Genomic DNA, 20655 nt, shown 5'->3' with positions numbered 1-20655 from the left:
CCAGCTCCCTCAGCTTTCCTCATAAGAGAGAAGCTCCAGTCCCTCAATCATCCTTGTAGCCTCTCCTGGGAACACCCCAGGAACTCCTTGTCTCTCCTGTACTGAAGAGCCCAGAACTGGTTCTGCCCTCCTGGCAGAGGATCCATTACCAGAGTGGTGACCTGTCCCTGTGCTGCCTAGCAGAAACTGAGAGCACCTCAGGAAAACCAGAATGAATAAAGATAATGTTCCAGATGAATGTCTCACCCTAGTTCAGGGGTGATCTGGCATTATGGAACATCTGTGATAATGTAAAGGTGAATTGCAGGACCAGGGGACTGTACTGACTGCAGCGTACGTAGCACACCAGTTGGGTGGTGTGGTCCTCTGTTAGCTGCTGGGTAATTAGCAGTGGAAATTAGCTTTCAGATACCATTCCTGCTGGGACTGCTGCCCCTGAATCTAGCAAATGATCAGAAAGGTTTATTGGACAGGTAAAACTACTGAAGAAAGTTATTTTCTTTGATTTACTGAGTGAAAGCTAAAAACCAAGCAGTTCATTTTTTTTACAGTTTGTTAACAGCTTGCAATCCTATGGGTTCAGACTATTTTTAATTTAAAAATAATTTTAAAAGTTAAAGAAGAAAGCAATCTGTGGTGCAGTGCCAGAAGAGTGGTTGTGCCTTGTCAAAACAAAATCCCTGATGCTGGCTGGTAGCAAGTACCTGGGGAGAATATTTAAGAGCAGAGTCTGGCTTTGTGTTCCCAGTTTCTGCCAATCAGCAGCTTGGGACTTTCTAACCCAGAGATTATATTTGGTATTTGATGGCCTATGATGAACCCATTTATCTGTTTAGTTTTTGAAATACTTAAGCTTCCAGGCTGTGTAATGCCTGCAGGAGTGAGTTCCATAGTCTTGTGTTGCTTGAAACCTTATTTCTGTGCATTTTGATTTGTACCCGATACCTGTTCATTTTGCTGTGTTCCCTCTAGTTGTTTTCTAGAAAGGTGTAGTTACAATTCATTCCTAATTCGTCCCAGATTGCAAGACAAGATATTCCATTGCCATCTGTATGGCAGCTGTCTTCTGTTAAGTGGGCAGTTTTTCCTTATCTCTTCCACAGCCAATTCTCCCTCCGGGGAGACATCTGATGCCAATGCCCTGTTGAATGTCACTTCGTGACTGATAAAAGTTACAGCATCCCACTGTGAGGTGCTCCACCCAGAGGGAGGAGCCAAGCATTCCTACCTGGATATAATCTGGGTTTTTGGGACACCGGACTCAGGCTTTTCTGCTGGATTTCCAGGAGGACTGCAGCCATTCCAATTTGAACTGCTACCAACACCCTGACCAAAGGGGTGTCAAATTGTATTCTGACTCTGACTGTGGTTTTTCTTTTGTATTATTGCATGTATTTTGTTTTCTTTTTCACTTTTCCTAGTAAATTGTATTTCTGACTTGGGGTCTCTCACTGGTTTTGTCTTCAAACCAGAACAGCCACCTCCATAACACTTATTACCCCTGTTTTTTTACCTCTCCATTTACTCTGATCCCATGATTACCTCTTTATTTGACAAAATTAAGTTTTTCCTTGAGCAGAAGCTCTTGCAGACCCCTCATTACCCAAGTTGCCTGTACCAGCATGGTGCTATAATGGGGGGGTGTCTATTAAGTTTTTTAAGAAGTTTTTTAAGACTTCTACACTCTAGTGAAGGAAGGGGAACACGTGAATTTGTAATGGCAATACTTTTTGTGGTCTTACTAGTTTTCATGTTTCTTTATTTGCTTTGCTCCTGAACGTTGAGCTATTTTCAAGGAACTATTTGGGCAGTCACCAAGATCCCTTTTCTGGGTGAAAATAGTCCTGAATTACATCTTTCAACTTCTCTGCAGGTAACACTGGTGCAAAATTTGGCTTTCCTACTCTAGGCTTATCATCATCAGTGATCTTGGTCCACCATCACTGGTGACCCCACCAGCTTTCAGAAAGGAGTCCTCTTCCTGCAACACTTGAAAAGGAGCTGTAATTAAATTTTTATGCCATTAGAAAGTTGCTGACCACAGTTGTTTTTTGGTCTGTTCTCCTATGATTCCACATTGAACTTGACAGAAGTTCACCATCTGTTTTTCTTTTCCTCTTCTGAACACGATGTTCACATTCTGAAGGAGAGTTTTTTCTTGTTTTTTGCTTTACTACCAGTAATTGCCTTAAGTAACCGTTCAATCCCAATCAACAAATTGATTTTTTTGGTCCTTTTATAATATTTTGAATTAACAAGTGTCCTGATACTTTCCTATAGTACCTGTACATGGTTTCCTGAAGTATTTCTGTCTTTCCACCTACTTCATGGTAATGCTACACTGATTTTTATGTAGTCCTCCTTTTTCAAATCCAGGTTTATTACTTAGATTTCTTCTATAGAGTGTTGAAGAATAGCCATACTCATGTGTTGCTGGGGACAAGTTGCTCTTCTATTACAGGTTTTTAACTAGTTATTTATAATGTATAAAAATGCAGTGTTTTCAGCACCCTGTCAAGACAGTTTCCCAGTCTGTGTGGTATAACTTTAGTTTCAAATCATTCCTTATTTCTGTCTCCATACCCAGTCACCCTGTGGACAGTGTCACAATCTGGTAGGTTTTAAACTAATCTTAATCTGTGGGGTTTTTGTAACACATTGCACCATTTCCCCTGACATTCTCCTGCTTCTCATATTCAGGGTTTTGTCTTCCACTGAGCCTCTTCTTGCTGTGTCCCCCCTTTGTCTCTCCTATCCCACAGCAGCTCCAGCCTTGCCTGTTTGGAGGTGGCAGCACAGAAGGTGCAGCTTTGAATGTTGTGACAGGACAGGAGGGGAATGGCTTCAAACTGAGAAAAGGCAGGTTTAGGAAGAAATTCTTGACTGTGAGGGTGGTAAAGCCCTGACAGAGGTTGCTGAGAAATGTGGATGCCCCATCCCTGGAAGTGTTAAAGGCTGGATGGATCTTCGAGCAGCCTGGTCTAGTGGAAGGTGTCCCTGCCCATGGAAAGGGCTGGAATGGGATAGCCTTTAATGTCCCTTCAAACCCAGACCAGTCTGGGATTCCATGATCCACAGCTGTGGTTGGAGAGCCAGCTGCCTGAGGGACATAGGTCCTTGCAGGGAAGAAAAGCTGCTGGAACATTCTCCTCTTGTGCTAAAGCTTTTGCTGCAGGTTTTGATTCAGATCTCTGGTCTCCACCAGACATTCACCTAATTGAGTAGATTGACCCTGGCTCTAATGTAACAGGCAATTAATCAAAGGCTGACTAATTAGCTCTCTCCATGGCTGGCACCTTGCAGAGAGTCTGGGAATCACTTACAGGCTACTTTGCAAACCAGTTTTAGGCTCTGAGATTTACAGCCAGTTAATTCTATTGGACTCTGTGGATTTACTGTAAACTTCAATTATTATAATCTCTGAAACATAATAAAAATTCCTTTAGTTAGCTACCTTAAGTGGTAATTTAAAAACTAAGTTTTGTAGTTGCTTTAATTAATTACACTCAGGAGTTTGACCATAGCATTAAAATTTAGCTGAAATCTGTCATCTTTCCCTGGATTTCAATACCTTGAAAACTGATTGGCTAAGCAATAGAGTTCAAACTTGTTTTTCAGTGTTTAAAGGTATTTGTATTTGAAGCACTTAATTTTGATCTAGATAACTTCTGAAGTTTGATACTGCTGAAACGTAGAACGTGATTTTTGAGTTGAGGTTCTCATTTGCCAAGATGCAGCAGGTAACAGCCATTCAGTGATATTGACTGACATCTATTAAGAGCTTTAAATTGAAGAGGCACTGTGAAATAAGATAAAAATAAGCAGAATAAACATCAGCAAACACTTACTCCTCCTGTATAGCCAAACTCATTCAAGTAAATGTGTTTTGTGCTGGGGTGTTTTGAACCAAAGGCCAGTGCAGGGATGCAGTTGGAGTCTGTGGCACTGTCCTCCCAAGGGCAACAAAGCCACTGCTGATATCCTGTCAGGAGTGACATGGGAGTGATTTTGTTTTCTTTTTCTCCAGCCAGGCCTATTTATGAGCTCCCTGATGGTCCTCTGAGCCCCATTCTGACTTTATTTTTCTGCAGGAAAGGGGTAAACAAACTGCACGTTTCTTGTTTGGTTGATGCTGAATTTTTCTGATGCTCCAGAAGATCACATCCTTTCCCTTTCTTGTAACAAATGTTCAAACCTCTTGCTTACCAGTATAAACTCAATTAAATAAACCAAATTGCTGTGGGCAATTTTGGCTGTCTCTTAATGTACCCCAACTTTCTTTTAGTTCCATTTCTCACCACCCTGGATATCATCTGCTGATTTTTACCACTGCTTCCACATTGTTTGGTATTTGGAGTCCAGACACATTCAGCTCTGGTGTGTTTATTGTTTATGATCCTCGGTGCTTGTCTTGTTGAAGCAGCCTGCTTTCCTTAATGACTTTTGTGTCCTTTCTGTCACCTAAAGCATGTTGACCTAAAGCATGTTGCTAACACTGAAAATACAACCTTTATTTGCCCTCCAGTCAAATTCTGAATTGAACTACCTGTACAACTGGTGGTGAATCCCTCCTGCACATTTTTCTGCACTGTTAGTCTTGTGGCTGTCTTTTCACTGTTTTGTTTTCTTTCCAATGCTGTTAGATAATAATATTGCACCAGCTCAATATAAGAGTTGTTGCAAAGGCTCTGGAAGCATAGTTGGTCTCTCTAAAGTGAGAACTCCCTGTGTCTTCTGGGGCGTGAACATTCCCCAATGCATCTGAGTTTCTCCTCAGCATTCCTAAAAGTTTTCGAGGACCATTCTTCTAAAATCCATTGTTAAGGTATTTATTTCCCTGCCCTCTTCCTGTCTTATTTCAGAACAGGCTGGAGCTGGGCTGGGTCAGCATCCTCCTTCCCCCAGCACCCCAGGTGCCAGTTTTCCACTTCTTTTTCTGCCTCTATTGAGATCAGGATTGAAGGCACTTGAGATGATAGATGTTTATTTTTTCTTATCTATCTTACAGTCTCACAGCAGTGAGTTCTGTAGTCTTTCACTAAAAGGGCACAAAATGGATAATTATCTCTTGTTACAAGGTCTTTTAAGGCTAAACTAACCAAATAAGAAATTACACCTAAATTATTTTCAGTTTTAACACAATAACTAATCACTCAAAGTCCGCAATATGGACTTTTCTGTCCAATTACAAAAGAACACCCAAACCTATGAAGAAGGTGAAGAAGGACCAACCTCCACCATAAAACCTCCATCTTGCTCCATATATATTACTATATTCTAAAACCCCAAACTCTACGTTATCTACCCTGTGATATTACACACTTCTAATCAACTACACACCCACTATCCCAGTGCTATAATTCAATTTTGGAAGCCTTCTCCACGGCCTCAGGTCAAATGCAGTGCTCTAGGAGTCAGAGTCTGTCAGCACAGAAAGTCTAAAATTTTCAGCATCCAGAACTCCAACACCCAGGGTGTGCTCCAGGCAGATCCCTGGCTGCCATTCATGAGTGCTGAGCATGGGCAGGTGACAGTGCCTGTGCCGTGTCAAGGTTTTGCAATAACAGTCCTGGTACTTTGAGATCCTTTTTGCTTGTCTGTGCTTGCTCATGAATCTCCAAATGGTTTCATTGTGTATGGTGAGCAGCTGTTCCTTTTCCTCCAGTCTGATACTGCTGCTTATCAGTGTGACTGAGATTAAGCTGCAGTGTTTGTACATGGCAAGGGTTCTAATTAGCTAAAGTCACTCTGGAGGCATTTTTCTCTGATTTGGTAATGTTCCAAATCGGTTCACATGTTGCTGTCTGCTGGTTCCTCTTTTTGTTTTTCAGTTCCTGGGGTATTTGGTTCTGTCTCCCTCATCTCTGTCAAGAGAGCTCTTAGGAGGGTATCTCCCTCTCCTATCACTTCCCATGGTGGAGTGGTGGCTTTTGCCTGTATTCCACGTCTGTCTGTCACATCCATCAAGCTACGTTGCTTTATCCCATGTGCTGACTCTGTATTTGGGTTCCTGTTGGGTTCCTTCTCTAAATACAGCCATTGCCTGTGACTTTGCTTGCATTTTTGGAGATTTAGGTCTGCTCTTGTCCATACTCTTGCTTGTAAGGTGGTCTTGTGTAACCCACAATGTTTCTATTTAGTTTGATGTTGACAAAGTAGTTTGTGGACTTAGCTGCAATGTGAAGCACTGATTATTTCTTTCTTGATTTCTGATCAAAACCTACCACTTTCCTGGGGAATTCCAGCCTTCCTTCATCTCCTTTGCAACTGTAATGGTTTTGGTTGCATTTCTGTCAACAATCTCTTTTAATGCTGATTTTTTTTTTATATGTATAAAAAATAATCATCCAGCTTTAATTAGAAAGTCAAAATCCTTGCCACTGATTTTCAAGTCTCTAAGTAGACTTGAATCACCCTTGTGTACACAGACATGTTTTTGGAAATCTACCTCATGTGGAGTTTGAATTGGCCTGTTTGCTTTGTTTTTAGGGGTTGATTTGCCTACTCAGTTGTAATTCCTGGGCATCCCACAAAACTGAGTGCTGCTCCAGGCTTTCCCTCTTCCCCCCAGCAGAATAAATACAGGTTGCAAGAGAGACCCTCTCTTCTGAAACTTCTGCAAATTCCTGTGAACTGGACCTCTCAGATCCACTTCAGAGGTTGTTAAATTATTGGGAAACTGTTTGATTGGAATAAGTGAGTTGTGAGGTCCAAGCCTGGGGTGAAAGTCAGAATTGGATCCAAAAACCCATTTGTGAAGTGTACAGGGACAGCGACTGCCTGGATATCAGGCAACACCTACTGGAATAGCCACAAGGAAATGATTAGATCAAATTACTGCTTGATAACCTACAGCTTCTTTATTTGCACACTTCAGCAAGCCAGGTCAGATTTCTCTACTACAGGCTCAGTGACCACATAAATTTTGTTGGTATTTTGGACTCTAGGTGAAGCTAACCCTTTTGTTTGTGGCTAATGGCTCATGGCCTCATTTCAGTTAATTTTCAAGTGTGGTTTCAGGCACTTGGTCTGTGCTACTTCATGGAAATTTTAGTGAGGAAATGCTGTGATGTCCATACACGTGTTTAATTGAAACACAGCTTCTGCTAAGAGAGTTTCCTCCTCTTCTGGAGTTCAGGCCTTGTCATCTGTACCTGCCAGCAGACAGCAGGTGAATATGACTTGGGCAGAAATGTGTTGTGCAAACATTTCTGCCTTCACACCTCTCCAGCACAGGCACATTCCTTCAGCTGGCCCAGAGGAGTGGAGTACTGGGAGACACTGACCTCAGCAAGATGTGCCAGAGAGGTTTCACTCAGATATTCATGCCTTGGCAAGAGGAGTACATTGCCCTGAGCTCTATTTCATAAGCTTTTCTAGTTTTGGGGCTCTTGACTCAGAGACCTGACTCTGTTGCATGCACTTTGATTTTTACTCTTATATTTTTCTTTAATAAGGCTTGGGGCTGAGAAGGAAGAATAATTGGACTTTAAGTTCAAGCACTGGGAAATGTATTTGGTTTATGCAAGTCTAGAGAATGTTGAAGAAGGCTTAATGTACTGAACAAAGTGGAAGTGTGAGTTGCTGCAGCTTGTGTGCAGTTTTACTGCAGCTTGTGTGCAGTTTTACTGCCATCCTGCCTTCCCTGCACATTCATGCTTTGTTCAGCCAAGTTACCTCCAGCAAATGCTGCACCAATAATTGTTTTGCAAAGCACTACAATGAGAGTGGTGCCTGCTAAATATCAGGTATGTGGCAGGTATCCCATGGCTGCTGCTCTGTGAGGGAATTAAATCAGCCACACCAGCATAAAGACTCTTTTTCTTGGCATAACTGGGCCATGTCAGGGTTGATTTCTCATCCAGGCCCAGGGCAGGAGATGCCTGAAAGGGATCTCACTGCTTGGGCAAGCCAGAAGCACATCCTGTTCCTGGGGGAACAACCATTCCAGGGGCTCCCAGGTGAAAGGATGCTTGGTCTTTGGAATAATGGTGTAAAGGTTTATGTGAAACACATTTCCTGGGTTTTAAAAATATCAGCTTGACATTTAGTAGGACATAAAGGGAATATATCTACAGTTTAGCTGGTGGTTGACAAAGAATAATAAAAACTGACTACATCTGAAAATGTGTTTGAATTCCTGCCAGTTGTGCTCCAGCTCTTTTAGCACAACAGTTCTGGGAACAAACAATCATAGAAAGGGCAGTGTTGAGTTGACAAGGATGAGAGTTTATTCTCTTAACATTATTGTGTTGTATTATTTCTGGATTACATTTTTCCCCATTGCAACTTTGTAAAGGAAGGTTTCAAGAATAGAGTAAGAACTTGATGTTCTTGGGAGATGAAGAAAGGCAGTTGAGTACATGGGAATCAGAGTGGTAGACTTGTATGGTCTCCCTTTTCCTTCCATAAATGTGACAGTCCTGATGAATTCTGGAGAAATTTGAATGGAAGTGGATAAGCATCTCATTTCCACAGAAAACCTGTTAGGGGATAGAGAGAAAGTTGCAAAGGGAAGAGTTCAAAAGTAAGGGAATAACAGAACAATCATTGGGAAGAAGCCTGGAGTAAGCAACTTCTCTGTTGCAGCAAACCTGGGCAAACCTTATTGAACTTGAGACCTTATTTTCTCTTCGGCAGCTTATTTCATAGCCTCTCTTCTGGAGTTTCTACTTGAAAATTTATTTTGAATCATGCAGCATTGGAAATACAGGGAAGGAGGCACCCAAAGGCCTGTGTGCCCACCTGGGCAGGCAGCCTGGCTCTGCACATCTTCATTCTCAATCAGCAGGGAAATTTCCCCTTGGCTTAGCAGATGAGATAATCCTCCAGGGCAATGGATGGATGAAGTGGCTCACTCAGCTGGCTCCAGTGACAGTCTGACATAACCAGACTTGGTGTTTCCCTCGTGGCTCTGCTGCACTCTCACATATTTTTAGCCACAACCCCACAGCTGCCACCTCCTGCTCTGTCTCTTCAGCACAGCCACTCAGCCATGCCTGATGTGGGCACCCCAGGACAGGGACAGGCTGTGAGTCTGGGGACAGCCCTGCTGGAAGGCACATGTGGCTCTTCACCAGGGCTCTGCCCATGGAGCCAGACTCCCTTTCCAGCTGGGATCCATTGGGATTCTGCCATGGCCAGATTTATGTAAATCCAGGGGATTGAGGTCGGCCCAATGAGGACTTTTCTTCCTCCTTTTGAGCTCTTTCTAAGTAGCTTTTATTTTGAGGATGCCAGTCTGGACTGCTTTTGGGGGATCTAGGCAACAGCTTTTAGCAACAAGATCATCAGAACACCTTTTTATTTTTTGGGGGAGGAAGAAGAGCTGCATTAGGAACACCTGCAGAAAATTGCCTCAGGGTGCAGTTTGCCTTAGAAAGGCAAGCTACTGCTGAGAGCAGATTAGAGCCAGTTTACAAATTGCTGCAGGCTGTAAGGCCAAAGCCCTTTTGGTTGTGAGCAGCCACATCTGTGTACTCCCTTCCCCTCATTTTTTGTCCAGCTTTATCAAGGTGGGTTTGGGGGCTATGTACAAGTCACGAACGGGACGGGATTGCTGTGGCATGTGTCTCAAGCTGTTTATTTTTTAGCATCAGTCTCATTACATGGTTATGACAATGGGAAGATGCCAGCAGCTCACATCCAGGCAACAGACCAAGAACTTAATGTTACAACTTACTTTATAAACTTTTTGACCAGTCACACAAAGCAAAAGCATATTGACAGTAGTTCTATCCAATCACTATAAATACATGTACCTTTGGTTAAAACAATGCTTGCTTATTTAGAATACATTACTTGCTTGTAAGCCTCAAGATACAATGCACAGAGCTCCATTATTAAGCTTAGACCTTCCTAATATCTCACCAGATATACTTTTCTGCAGCTTAGGGAGTTATTCTACCCAAGTGTTAATATACAGACCATTGTTCTATTTGTCCTTACTCTTCTACTTTTAATTTTTCTGCTGACAAATCTTATAGCTACTGCTTAGTCTAATCACCATTCTGCTGTCTCTGAGGCCTGCCTTTTGCAACGTGCCCAAATCCCTCTGATTTTAAGGAATCCCACACACGTTCTCCACCCTCTTTCATACTTTGAGTATTTTGAGTACCTGGATTCAGATGTGTGGTTTTATTTTATAGCTTTTCCATGCTGTTTTTGAGGAACATCAGGTATTCTAGAAGCTGGAAACAATTTTTTTTTTACACCAATAAATGAATTGCTGGGAAGAGCTTCAGTTTCACTACAGAGAGACCTTTTGCAGACAGAGACTGAGGAAGGATTTGCCCTGAATATCAGGGGGAAATTACTCTTCTCATGCTGGCATTCAAAACTACATCCAAAATGCACCTTCAAAGTAACAGTTGTGTGGGGAGTGAAGAGAGAGAATAAATGTGTCCTCATGGTACATGAGGCTTACACAGAGCCTTCCTTAAAATTAAAATTAATAAGGGATGCACTGGGATCAGTGCTGTTCTTACACTTTTTGCTCTAAAACCAGCTTTTACCTCTGTGTAAAAACCCATTGGGAAGCACAGAGCTGCTTTGCCCTTCCAGCCTGGGATCCCCCAGAGATGGAGCAGGGCCTGGCCCCAGGGTGAGCAGAGTTCAGGGAAGTAATGACTGCCTGAACATGGCAAGTGCAAGGGGCAGGCTGCTCCCTTTGCTTTAGGTGAATGATCCTTAATTTACCCTTTTTACTGCAAATCTGTGGGAATCCAGGATGGGAAAGGTACATTTCCAAAGTGGATCCAAAATACTTATTACCAGACAGTGAATTTAAGCCAAGTAATAAATGATATCGCTGTACAGTAGAGAAAATCACTTACAATTTCCAATTTCCTGATACATGAATAACATTTTTTTTAAGGCAAATTTTCAGCAAGATAATTGTTTGACTAAAGACCTAGCACTCATATGGTGAGAGCAGTAGGAAAGGAGAGGCAACAATATTAAAATACCTCCTTTAGGAAGTGGCATAGGCTGCTTTATCTCGTTTCTCTGGCTCACATTCCTTTGGTGGCTGTCACATGTTTACCAACCAGCAGTGTTCCTTCTTCCTTGGGATGTTAAATCAACAAGCACATGCAGAGAAAAGGGCAAGAACACCAGCACCACTCCTGTTTCTCAGACTCAGGACTGTGCCTCTCTTCAGCTTTGCCCAGCTCATGTGAGTACTACAGAGTCTAGGGATTTAGCAGACTGACCCAGGAAGAAGACTTTTCTCATAAACAAAACATTTCAAAGCTTCCTTGGGAAATTCCATTTCTGGTTAGACTCATCTTGCTGCTTTATGTAAGTGTGATTAGGTAAGTCTTGTGTTTGGAATGCTTTGCTTCTTAGTGAGAAGATAGCTTTCCTCATTTCTTACTTTCAAGACAATTACAGTTTGAGAAGAAAATCCTATGCTACCCTCACTTCTAACTTTGGATTTGCATGCTGCTTTGGTTTTATTAAAATACAAAGATCTTGGAAATTGCAAGGAATTAAATAGGAGTAAGCCTTTTCTTCTGTTTTCTACTTTGACATTATTCTGTTTCCTGCTGTCATTCCAGATTTTATTTTAAGGTAGTAGTATACTGTAACTCTAGATCCATAATGAGTAACAAAAGTGCAAAGTATTTACATTCCTGTTAAGCAGAGGGTACATCTGATTGCTGTGCAAGGGAAGCCATGGGTGCTTGCAAGTGTTTGGGACTGAGAGAGGTTCAAAGAAAAAAGGAAATTAATGTGGCATGGTGGCTGTGGGGGAAAACAGCTGAAGGGATCCCAATAAAATAGTAAATAGATTCCATAGCTTGGCTCAGTATATCTGAAAATATCCCAGGAACAGGCTGCACTTTATTCTTGTGGTCCTTTATGTCAAGATTTTGCAGTGTGTGTGTGTGTGTGTTGATGTTTGCCCACATTGGCTGGGCTGGAGTGTTGGTGCTGCAGAAACCCTTGGAGTGCACAGACTATTTTAGTCCATCTCCATTGCATCTGTTCTGGCTAAGAGTTGCTTCTATCTGCCTCCCCTCTTCCCTTCTCCTGGCTCTGAAGTGGCACAGCTCCCCATTTATCCCTGAGAACAATTGGACATCACAGCTTTTGCTTGAAAGAAACTCTTTAGATGCTTTGAAACCTGTTAATGCAAATTAATCCTCTGAAATTACTTTGTGGCTGTTTGCATCTGGAAAAGGCACTTCCATCTGGAGAAAGCCCTTCCCCAAGTTTTGAAGTGCTGGGGTCCTGCCCTGCGTGTTGATTTTATGGAGGGTGACTTACAGCAGTTGTTTTCTCTGAGATCATTCCTGCTCCCTATTAAATCCCTATTAAATCTCCTTTTGATTTTCCATGTCCTGTAGAGAAAGATATTTCAGGCATAAATGTCAGGGTTCATCTTTCATTCAGTTTGGCTGAGCTTTTCAGTTTTTGGTTGAACTCAGGTTCACTAAAGCTGAGGAGTGCGTGCTCCCGTGGACTAGAAGAAGGTGTAATGTAGGAAAGAATAAACTGGGAAGGCACACATAGGGAATGAGCTGTTCTCCTGGCCATTTAAAATGAGCTCTGCTTCCCTCTTCTTTATGCCTGCAGGATTTCATTGCTTCTCCTTTGTCACAGAACCCTGAGTTAGCTGAGCAATGACTTCAGTTCCTTCCTTTCTCCACGCAGCCCTAGTAACTGGTTAACTGCTTTATACCTATGTGGAGAACAAAATATGAGAAATATTCCCAGGGCCAGGGTAAAAGCTGACAATAATTGCTCAGCTCTTCACTCAGTTGAATACACAGACTCTAGAAACTGCTGACATTTTTTTCCCCCACACAAGCATTTGTTTAATGGTTTTTGTTATTGTTAGAACATATTTTCTCCGGGCGTAGGTCACTTGATCAATACCAGAGGCCTAAAAGTCTTCCCACAACACTCCCTCTCTTTGAAATCACACCCTGCTTTATGAGCAGCAGCCTTCTGCTTCAGGCCTCCCTGTTAAATATCAACAATTCCTCCATCCTGCTCCTCAAAAGCCAGAGCCTGAGGCTGGTGGTTAGCCCAGGTCCCAGGAAGCGGTGGTGGGGCAGCTTCTCCTGTGCAGACATCCTCTGTACCAGCTCAAAAAACACCTGAGGATCCCTCATGCCAATTGTAGCTATACCAGAAGTTAATTTGGCAGCGAATAACCTGTGTGGAATGAACCTCCCTGCAGGATCTGTGGCATTTGGGTTTGGAGAGTTGTGGATCAGTTTCCTCTGAGATGCTGTAAAGAATGATCCAGGAAGGAAAAGAGAAGCTGAAAGCCAAAGCTACCTCTGCTGCTCAAACACCCTGATTTCTTTTGGCAATTGTGTGGAAAGGTCACAGTCAGGGCCATCTTTGGTGATGGAGCTCTGGTGGTTGTTAGATGGAAACTGGTGGTTGTTCTTGGATGTGACTCTCATCACCACCACACAGAATTTCTTGTCTCAGCAGCAGCAGGAGGACTGTAGAACACTCCTCTCTCCCCTCTGCTCCTCATGCCTCTTTTTGTGTCCCCTTGGCTTGCTAAATGCCAGACTGATTGTCTGGATTTGTGGCTGGGCTTAAATGCAGGGCTCAGAAACCTTTAGTGGATCTTTATAAAGATTGACCTGGCTATTCCTTTAAAAGAAAATAAAAATCAATGGCTGGTCATGTTTTCAAGACAAAATTAGCCACCAAAGCTGCCCTTTTAGCACTGCCAATTAGAAGTTTTAGAAAAAAGTACGTGCTCTGTGCTGCAGTTTGACAGCAGTCCCTGATCAAGGAAGGTTGAGAGGCACATGCTTGTCTCCCTTTTTCTTTTTGGTCAGCAGTTTGCCACTGCTGCCTGGATGTATTTAATAGAAGCTGAAATAGGGACGGAGCAGCTTCAGAAGGCTCCAAAGAAGTAGCACCAAGGGGGTGTGCAATGCCAATATTGGAAACTTTATTTTAATTCCCAAGGTCAGGGGTTGAGGCATGGATATTGTGAGGGTCCTGCATCCTGCCAGGCTGTGCTGAGTGCAGGTGTGAGGCTGTGGTCCCTTGCCACCTTTCTTCTCCTCTGGTACCTGCCAGGAGATGTCAGTGGCCTACAAGGATCCAACAAATAACATGTCAAGGAGGAGCCAGAGCGGTGTTCAGCGGGTGCCCTGCTTTCCATTGGCACGTGGCCCACTCTCCACAGATGGGAAATCGTCTAAATATTAAGAGATTTGGTTTGATTAGCTAAATTCTCCTGTTGGCAGCACATTTCCAGTCCCTGGAGCAATGGAGATCAGACAGGTTGCCAAGGCAACGCACAGCCTTCAGTGAGAGGTTTACTGTGGCGTGTCCTTGGTCAATTGATGGAGTAGGGTTTATTTAGGTCTTTGAAAAAAACCCAAAGCTGCTGTCCAGCCTTTTGCTGTGATGAGTCATTGTGCTTTGGGTCAAATTGGTGAAACTAAGAGCAAGGTTTTGTGGATGAGAAAAATAAGAATATAAAGGTCCCAATTAGATTCCTCTTTGAAGAGGTGAGAGCACTTCAATTCTGAGTGGGGACAACTTGTTCTTCTTTATCCCCTCCAAATAACAGCAACTGAGATCCTCCTTTCTCCTCCTTCTCCTCCCATTTTCTCTCTCTTCCAAATGTAAAATACTTATTTTTATTCTCTAGAGCTCTGTGATCACTGTTTAATTCTTGACTCATATCAGAGGTCCTTCCAGTTTGACCTTTTGTCACTGCTTTGCTTGTTGCTCTCTGCTCCCTTCTCTGTTAAAGAATCCCTGGTAAATTCAGCTTATAAAAGTTTCCATTTCATTACATTATTCCTCCTTTTGTATCAACTGGGAGATGAAAATCTCATCAAGTCACTGTGTCTCCTGTTGCCTGTTAATGGATCTGGATCCCAAATCAGGGAGTGCCTGGGGACAGGAGCATCTCTCACTGTGACTGTTCCCTGGATTTACTCACACAGCAGAATTGTGCCAGTGGTGGGCACAGCCACCTCTGAAATTTTGAAAAGGACCTGATTCAATATTCTCACAAGCCAAGGAGGGAAGTGCCATTGTGCTGAGTGTCAGGCCTTAATTTGCTAAATTAGTAAAGGTTTCTGTTTTAAAATAATTCTGGCAGTGATAGGAAAGACTCCAAGGCTACAAGGATAACATGATCACAGGGAGCTAAAGGTGGTTATATAGGAGACACCCATCAGAGAGCCCAATTTTGTTTCTCTCACTGTTGAGATGAATGTGAATTATTCTCACCAGTGGATACCCTGTTAGTTCAGGGAGAAATCACTGTACAAGCAAGATTTGCAAAGAGTCACTGCATGGTTTTACATGGGGAGCCAGGCTGGCATTTTCTGAACATGCAGGTGCCGCTCTCTTTTGAGTGTGGACCTCAGCTGGTGTCATGTAGCATAGGGAGAAGAGAAGGAATTGAAAAATAACTCCAGACGCTGCTTGCTGTGAGAGAAATTCTGACCTTCTCTATAATAAAACCAAGGCATGAGCTTTATAGACAGTGACTTGTATGTGAGAGGAAAAAATTTTAAAGGGTGGAGAAATTCTGCATTGGCATCCTTATTTATTTATCCTTTTTGAGAGGATGACAGCTGATAGATGTGTCACTGTGATGCTGCACAGTTATCTTCTTTCCCTGTCTCAAAATACTGCATTAGTGATACCATGGCAACAAAGAAGTTGTATTTAAGAAAAGGGAAAAAATAAAAGCGTGACTTCAGTGTTCAAGAAAGGTGGCAGACTGACAGTCCTAGTCTTGCCTTTCTACCAGTGAGGCAGTGTTGGTGTCAGCTATGACAAAAGGTATCAGATTCTGATCTCTGTGTTGTACTGTGACTGAAAACAAACCTGGGACACGATCAAAGACAAACATACTACAGGGAGAGCAGGCTGAGAACCTTCTGAGAAAAGGTGCTCTTGTTGGACTATTAAATTCTGCTAAATTATAAATTTTCCTAAGAAGTGCAATACCTTGAAAAAACTTTTTCTTAGACCCAGGTTGTGTCCTCTTTCAGGATGGAATTCTCCTCTGAGCAGTCTGTGAGAAAAAACAGCCTGTCCCTTGATACTGTGGTAGTTTTTGCAGAGGCTGGAAAGTGAAAGGATATCTGGAAGGGGCAAGTGGAGACCTCTGTCCTGTTTGATTTATTTGCATTTGAGTACAGCTCTGGTCTCTAACATGAGAGCCCTAAGCAGCAGGAGATTGGCTTTTAGGGACTCGATTCTTTCATTTCCTCTAATTTAAGTTGTATTTATCATTATCAATACAGCCATTTTCTTGCTTTTCTATGCCTTAGGTGAAAGCTTCAACCTCCAAGATAACTCACTGCTTTGTGTGATAGCTGGTTTTACAATGGAAAATAGTTCCAGAGTGCAAAATGGAGAATTTTGGTATAGCTCAGAGATTAGAGTGATTGTTGAGATGGAGAAGAAATGGCAGAACAAACTTTTATGTGCAAGGCCATAGATTGTGGGCTGGGAAAGTAATTTTCTACCTGGTTCTAATTTTTTTTCCCTGATTGGAGAAGAACTGAGATGAACAGCTGTGAGGCTGCAGATTTCACTTTGATTACCTCAGCTGTGGCCCCAGCCCTGGGAACAATCCTGGCAGGGACCTTGGGCCAAGAGGACCAAGGCCTGGATGGGTGTGAGGTTCCTTGTGCCGTCCCCATCGAATCTGTCCAGCCCTGACATGGAGGGGATCAGCTTTCAGCTCATGAATGACAATTCAAGTTCTGTGCTGCTCAAATTATCAGTCTCCTTGGCCCTGTTAACTTCAAAGAATTTTGAATACTGTGCTGAACTGGAGCCATTTTTATGGTTATTACTAAAACTGATGATGGAACCTCTGGATCACCCTTGCGAGTGACCTCCACCAGACAGTGTGAACTCTCCCTGTCCATCAGGACACATTTCTGTTCCCTTCTTCAGTCTGTGTTTGTGGTGTGTTTGCTTACAGATGGAGGAATGAGGAGAGAGCCAGGACTCTTCAGGATGCAGAACTTCACGTGTCATTGTTTGCAGAGGCTGTGTACTTGCTGAGGACTTGAACTAAAGCTCCACACTCATTTGAAACACATCCAGCAAAAGTAATACTTTATCTTTTCTAGTTGAAAAGTGCCTTTTGTTGAAGGCAGAATGTTTCACAGAACCCTGTGTGCTCAGTTAGAAATGTCATCAAGAGCACTGCTCAAGGCCAGGATGGGTTTTGTGCTGCTGGGAAAAGAGTGCTGCCACAGGGTCGTACATAGCAAAACACAGAGCAGCCTTTGCCAGGTGGAAAATTTGGCCTCAGGGAAAGCCCTTTAGAAACTGGGCCTGTGGCTCTCACAGGTTGGCTGCTGGGTGCTTTGAGGTTTGCCCTCCCAGTGGCTGTGTCTTGGTCATTTATCTACAGCAGGTTCTAAGTGAAATCCAGACTGCACGCTGAGGATTCAAGTCTGAGTCTGGTTTTTATGAGTAGGCCTAGAAAAATCAAATCTGCTGCTACTTCTGGCCTCAACAGAGGCTGACAGTGAGCCAAGCTGAGCCTGAAGGATGGAGGCTGCCCTCCTCTAGTCCTGCACCTTAGACATGGCACTGGGAAAAGGAAAATGTGAGTTTAAGGGAGCATTCATCTCAGGTCTTCCATTCCTGAGGGGAGAGCACTTGCTAAATACCACTGCCTCTGTGTCTCCTGCTGTGCCTGATGTGCCTTCAATTCAGTGTGGCCCGAAGGTTTTGAGCACCTCTACAGGATTGCATCACTTAGAGAATCAGAGGATGCAGCTCCCCAGTTTGGGGGAAAAAAATGCCAATTCTGTGGCTTTTGTGTGACCCAGTGAGACTGAGGAGAGATGCCTGGAGTCCTGTGACTGTCACCATGATGTCCTCTCTAGGTGAAGCCTCAGCTTTGGGGTGAAACATGAGGTAATTCTAAGCACTGAAATGCCTGTGTAGATGGATGTAACTTTTCTTGATTGCTCCTTTGGATCTAACTTCCACCCATGGGAGCTGTGCCTGTGCCATGGCTCCTGTTCTGAGGGGCAGTTGTGTTAGTGTTTCCCTGCTTCAGAGACCTGCTGGGGGGAATAAATGCACTGAAGCCTGCAAGGTGTTTGGGTGGGTCTATAGGTGGTAGAAGAAAGGGAAATGAAGTTGATTTACTGTCTTTGAGACCTCTGAAATTGCATGCCTATGTCAGAGGCCATAAGAGCTGATTAAACCTTTGAAGATGACCTGAAAATACATCAGCAGCAGCTACAAGTGGGCCTCCACCCTTTGATCAGACAAAATTGGCAATCAAAGTAAATAGAGGTATAGTCAGGTCATAAGTGCCTTTCTGCTCTTCATATTCCTTATATAAAAAGGCTGGAGAACCTCCTCATTCTTGCTTATCTGTAAATCAGCACATAAAAATAAAGTGTGTGAAACCCAGCCTCTATGCAGGGCAAGTCCTCCTGCTTTGGATGGGAATTTCACTCCTGCTACAGCACCGAAAGTGCTCTGATTGCATTTCTGATAATGTATTTGTGGATCACCTTGAGGAGAAGAGGGGGAGTTATACAACTGTTCCCTCACAGTGCTGTTGGAAAGGGTCGGGCTTTGTCTCCTTTGAAATAGATATCAGGAGAGGGCTGCAATCCTGTGAAAACACACATTTATTTCTGAAGTGTTTGTGTATTGTGTGTGTGGTGCACATGAATAGAATTGCCACCTGTCCAAGGCTGATAAGGACAAGCAGTGGTCATGTTCTTGCAGTTTGCTGTGTGAAGAATTGGCACCTACAGCTTCCCTCAGTCTGGGTTTATAAAATGCTGCATGCAAGGAGTTGCTTCACCATTTGTGGCACTTTCTGAGTTTGCACAGATGAGGATTTGTTGGAGATATTTCTATGATGGATACAGTGTTAGCCATGGCTTCTGAAAACCCCTTACCTTTTTCTTCTGTCCTGTTGTCTTAGAAAGAGCCCATTAGTTATCCTGTTCCTTAAGGAATCCACGTATGGCACTGCTTTTCTTGATAACCTTGGCCTCAGCTTGTGGGTGGGCAAAGTGACAAGATTCTGATACCCACATGCTTTGGGCACTGAGTAGAGGAAGTGACTGAGAAAGCTGCTTGGTGTTTCCATTGCACCCAGCAGGGAACTTGTCCTTGCAGTGGGGCTGCTGCCATCATTCCATCCCACATAACTTCCCTTCAGTATTTGCTGAGCCTTGCCAAGCACAAGGATGGACTCCTGGGCTTTGCTGTGACACTGGCTGATAGGGATGAGGATATGTAGGTGGAAACTCTCTAATACATCATAATAGTAATAATAATAATGTACACTTGTACTGCCTTGCAGCTTTCGCTGGAACTTCTGCCCACGCACCAGCCTACTTGGTTCACAATGCAGTGTGCATGCTAGACAATTAGTGGCTGATAATGAAAAATGTCATGGGAACCAGCAGGAAAATCATAGCTTACTCCAAATATATAATGAAATGCAATTAGCACAGACAGCAAAACAGACAATTTATGGTTTCTTTTATTTTTCGTAATTAAAAAGTACCAGTAAACATTCCTTTTTCAGGAAGTTTGCTATCAAATGAAATTAAAGAACTATTGTCTGGAATAGTATTTTATGTAGAATTTAACCCTTGCACAGCAGAATGGATTAAGGTCTTGCTACTTGCAGGTTCTTCAAGTGAATCTACTATGGAGCTTCTTGCGTTTATTCTCCTGGTCCTGGTCCATCAGGAGGGGCCAGGTCTGGTAGTAGGATTGCTATGAAACCAGCTACAAGCCCAAAAGCCATTTGGATACCATGCATGTAACACTGTGGCCAGCACTTCTCTCTTGTTCTTCTGGACAGACTCTCCCTGAAGTCATCTTGTAGTGTGGATGTGGCTTTGAGGAAAGGATGGAGCAGGAACAGCATTGTAATTCCTTGTGCTCCCTATATCCTCTCTCAGATTTCTTCTGTTGACCTCACCTTCATTTCTGATCTTTTTTCTACCTCGGAACCCTTCACACTGCACCTCTGGTTTGTTCTTGAGCAGTAGGCAAGGAGTGTGTGACCTCAACCTGCCAGGAGCACAAACACCATTTCTTGTTCTGTGCTCTCAACCAGAGCAGCAGAATGAGTGGGGCCATGGTGGCACTGCACAAAGGTGTCTATAGCATTCATTTCTTGGCTTAAAAATGGTAAATGGGGGAGGATCCTGGCTGAATGTTTATGTCCCAAAGCATGTGGTGGTCAGCACCTCCCAGGGTTTGAACCAAGAGTTGAATGCCTTACTATGTCACATTTTCTCACTTCAGGCACAGTCTGTCATCCATTGGTGTGAGGATGGACATTTTACCTGTGAAAATTCCAGCAATGTGACACATTCCAGCAATGCTGCAGTACAAGGGATGTCTGCATTTCTGCTGCTTTTCCTCCTCAGCATCTCTCAGGCCCAGACAGCCACCACAAGCCACAACTATACTCCAAATCAGTTTTACAGCCATTTCCCAGGCACGGCCTTAGTTTGGAGTTTCAAATCTGCAGAGAAAACTCTTCAGCTGAGGGTTGGGAAGAGAGATGGGAGGTATGATCAGGACTGTAGGCAGGTGCAGGATGCTCTCCTCTTGATGATGGAGAAGTAAATTGCCAGCCTGCCCCCTCTCCAGAGTAATTTGAGCTTCCAGCTGGAGCCAGCT

At 43.3% G+C, this 20655-nt stretch overlaps 1 protein-coding gene across 11 annotated transcripts in view; it reads left to right on the top strand.

The window, feature by feature from the left end:
* The window catches only part of SYT16 (synaptotagmin 16), a 109422-nt gene that overhangs the window by 29273 nt on the left and 59494 nt on the right, over positions 1-20655 (top strand). For 5 of the 11 annotated variants that reach the window (XM_077783918.2, XM_085580914.1, XM_085580905.1 and 2 more), the window contains one exon: positions 4028-4098. The gene's annotated coding sequence lies outside the window, so the exon portion shown is untranslated. Of the gene's footprint in view, positions 1-2384; positions 4099-10644; positions 11316-16948; positions 17079-20655 lie in introns of those variants that run through there. The other 6 variants (XM_085580913.1, XM_085580912.1, XM_085580908.1 and 3 more) reach the window with 6 other exon arrangements.

This window comes from Lonchura striata, chromosome 5, assembly GCF_050655825.1.
Source record: "Lonchura striata isolate lonStrDom1 chromosome 5, ASM5065582v1, whole genome shotgun sequence".
NCBI lineage: Eukaryota > Metazoa > Chordata > Aves > Passeriformes > Estrildidae > Lonchura > Lonchura striata.
Note: the sequence above shows the minus strand (reverse complement) of the source record. Positions and strands in the feature narration are given on the sequence as shown.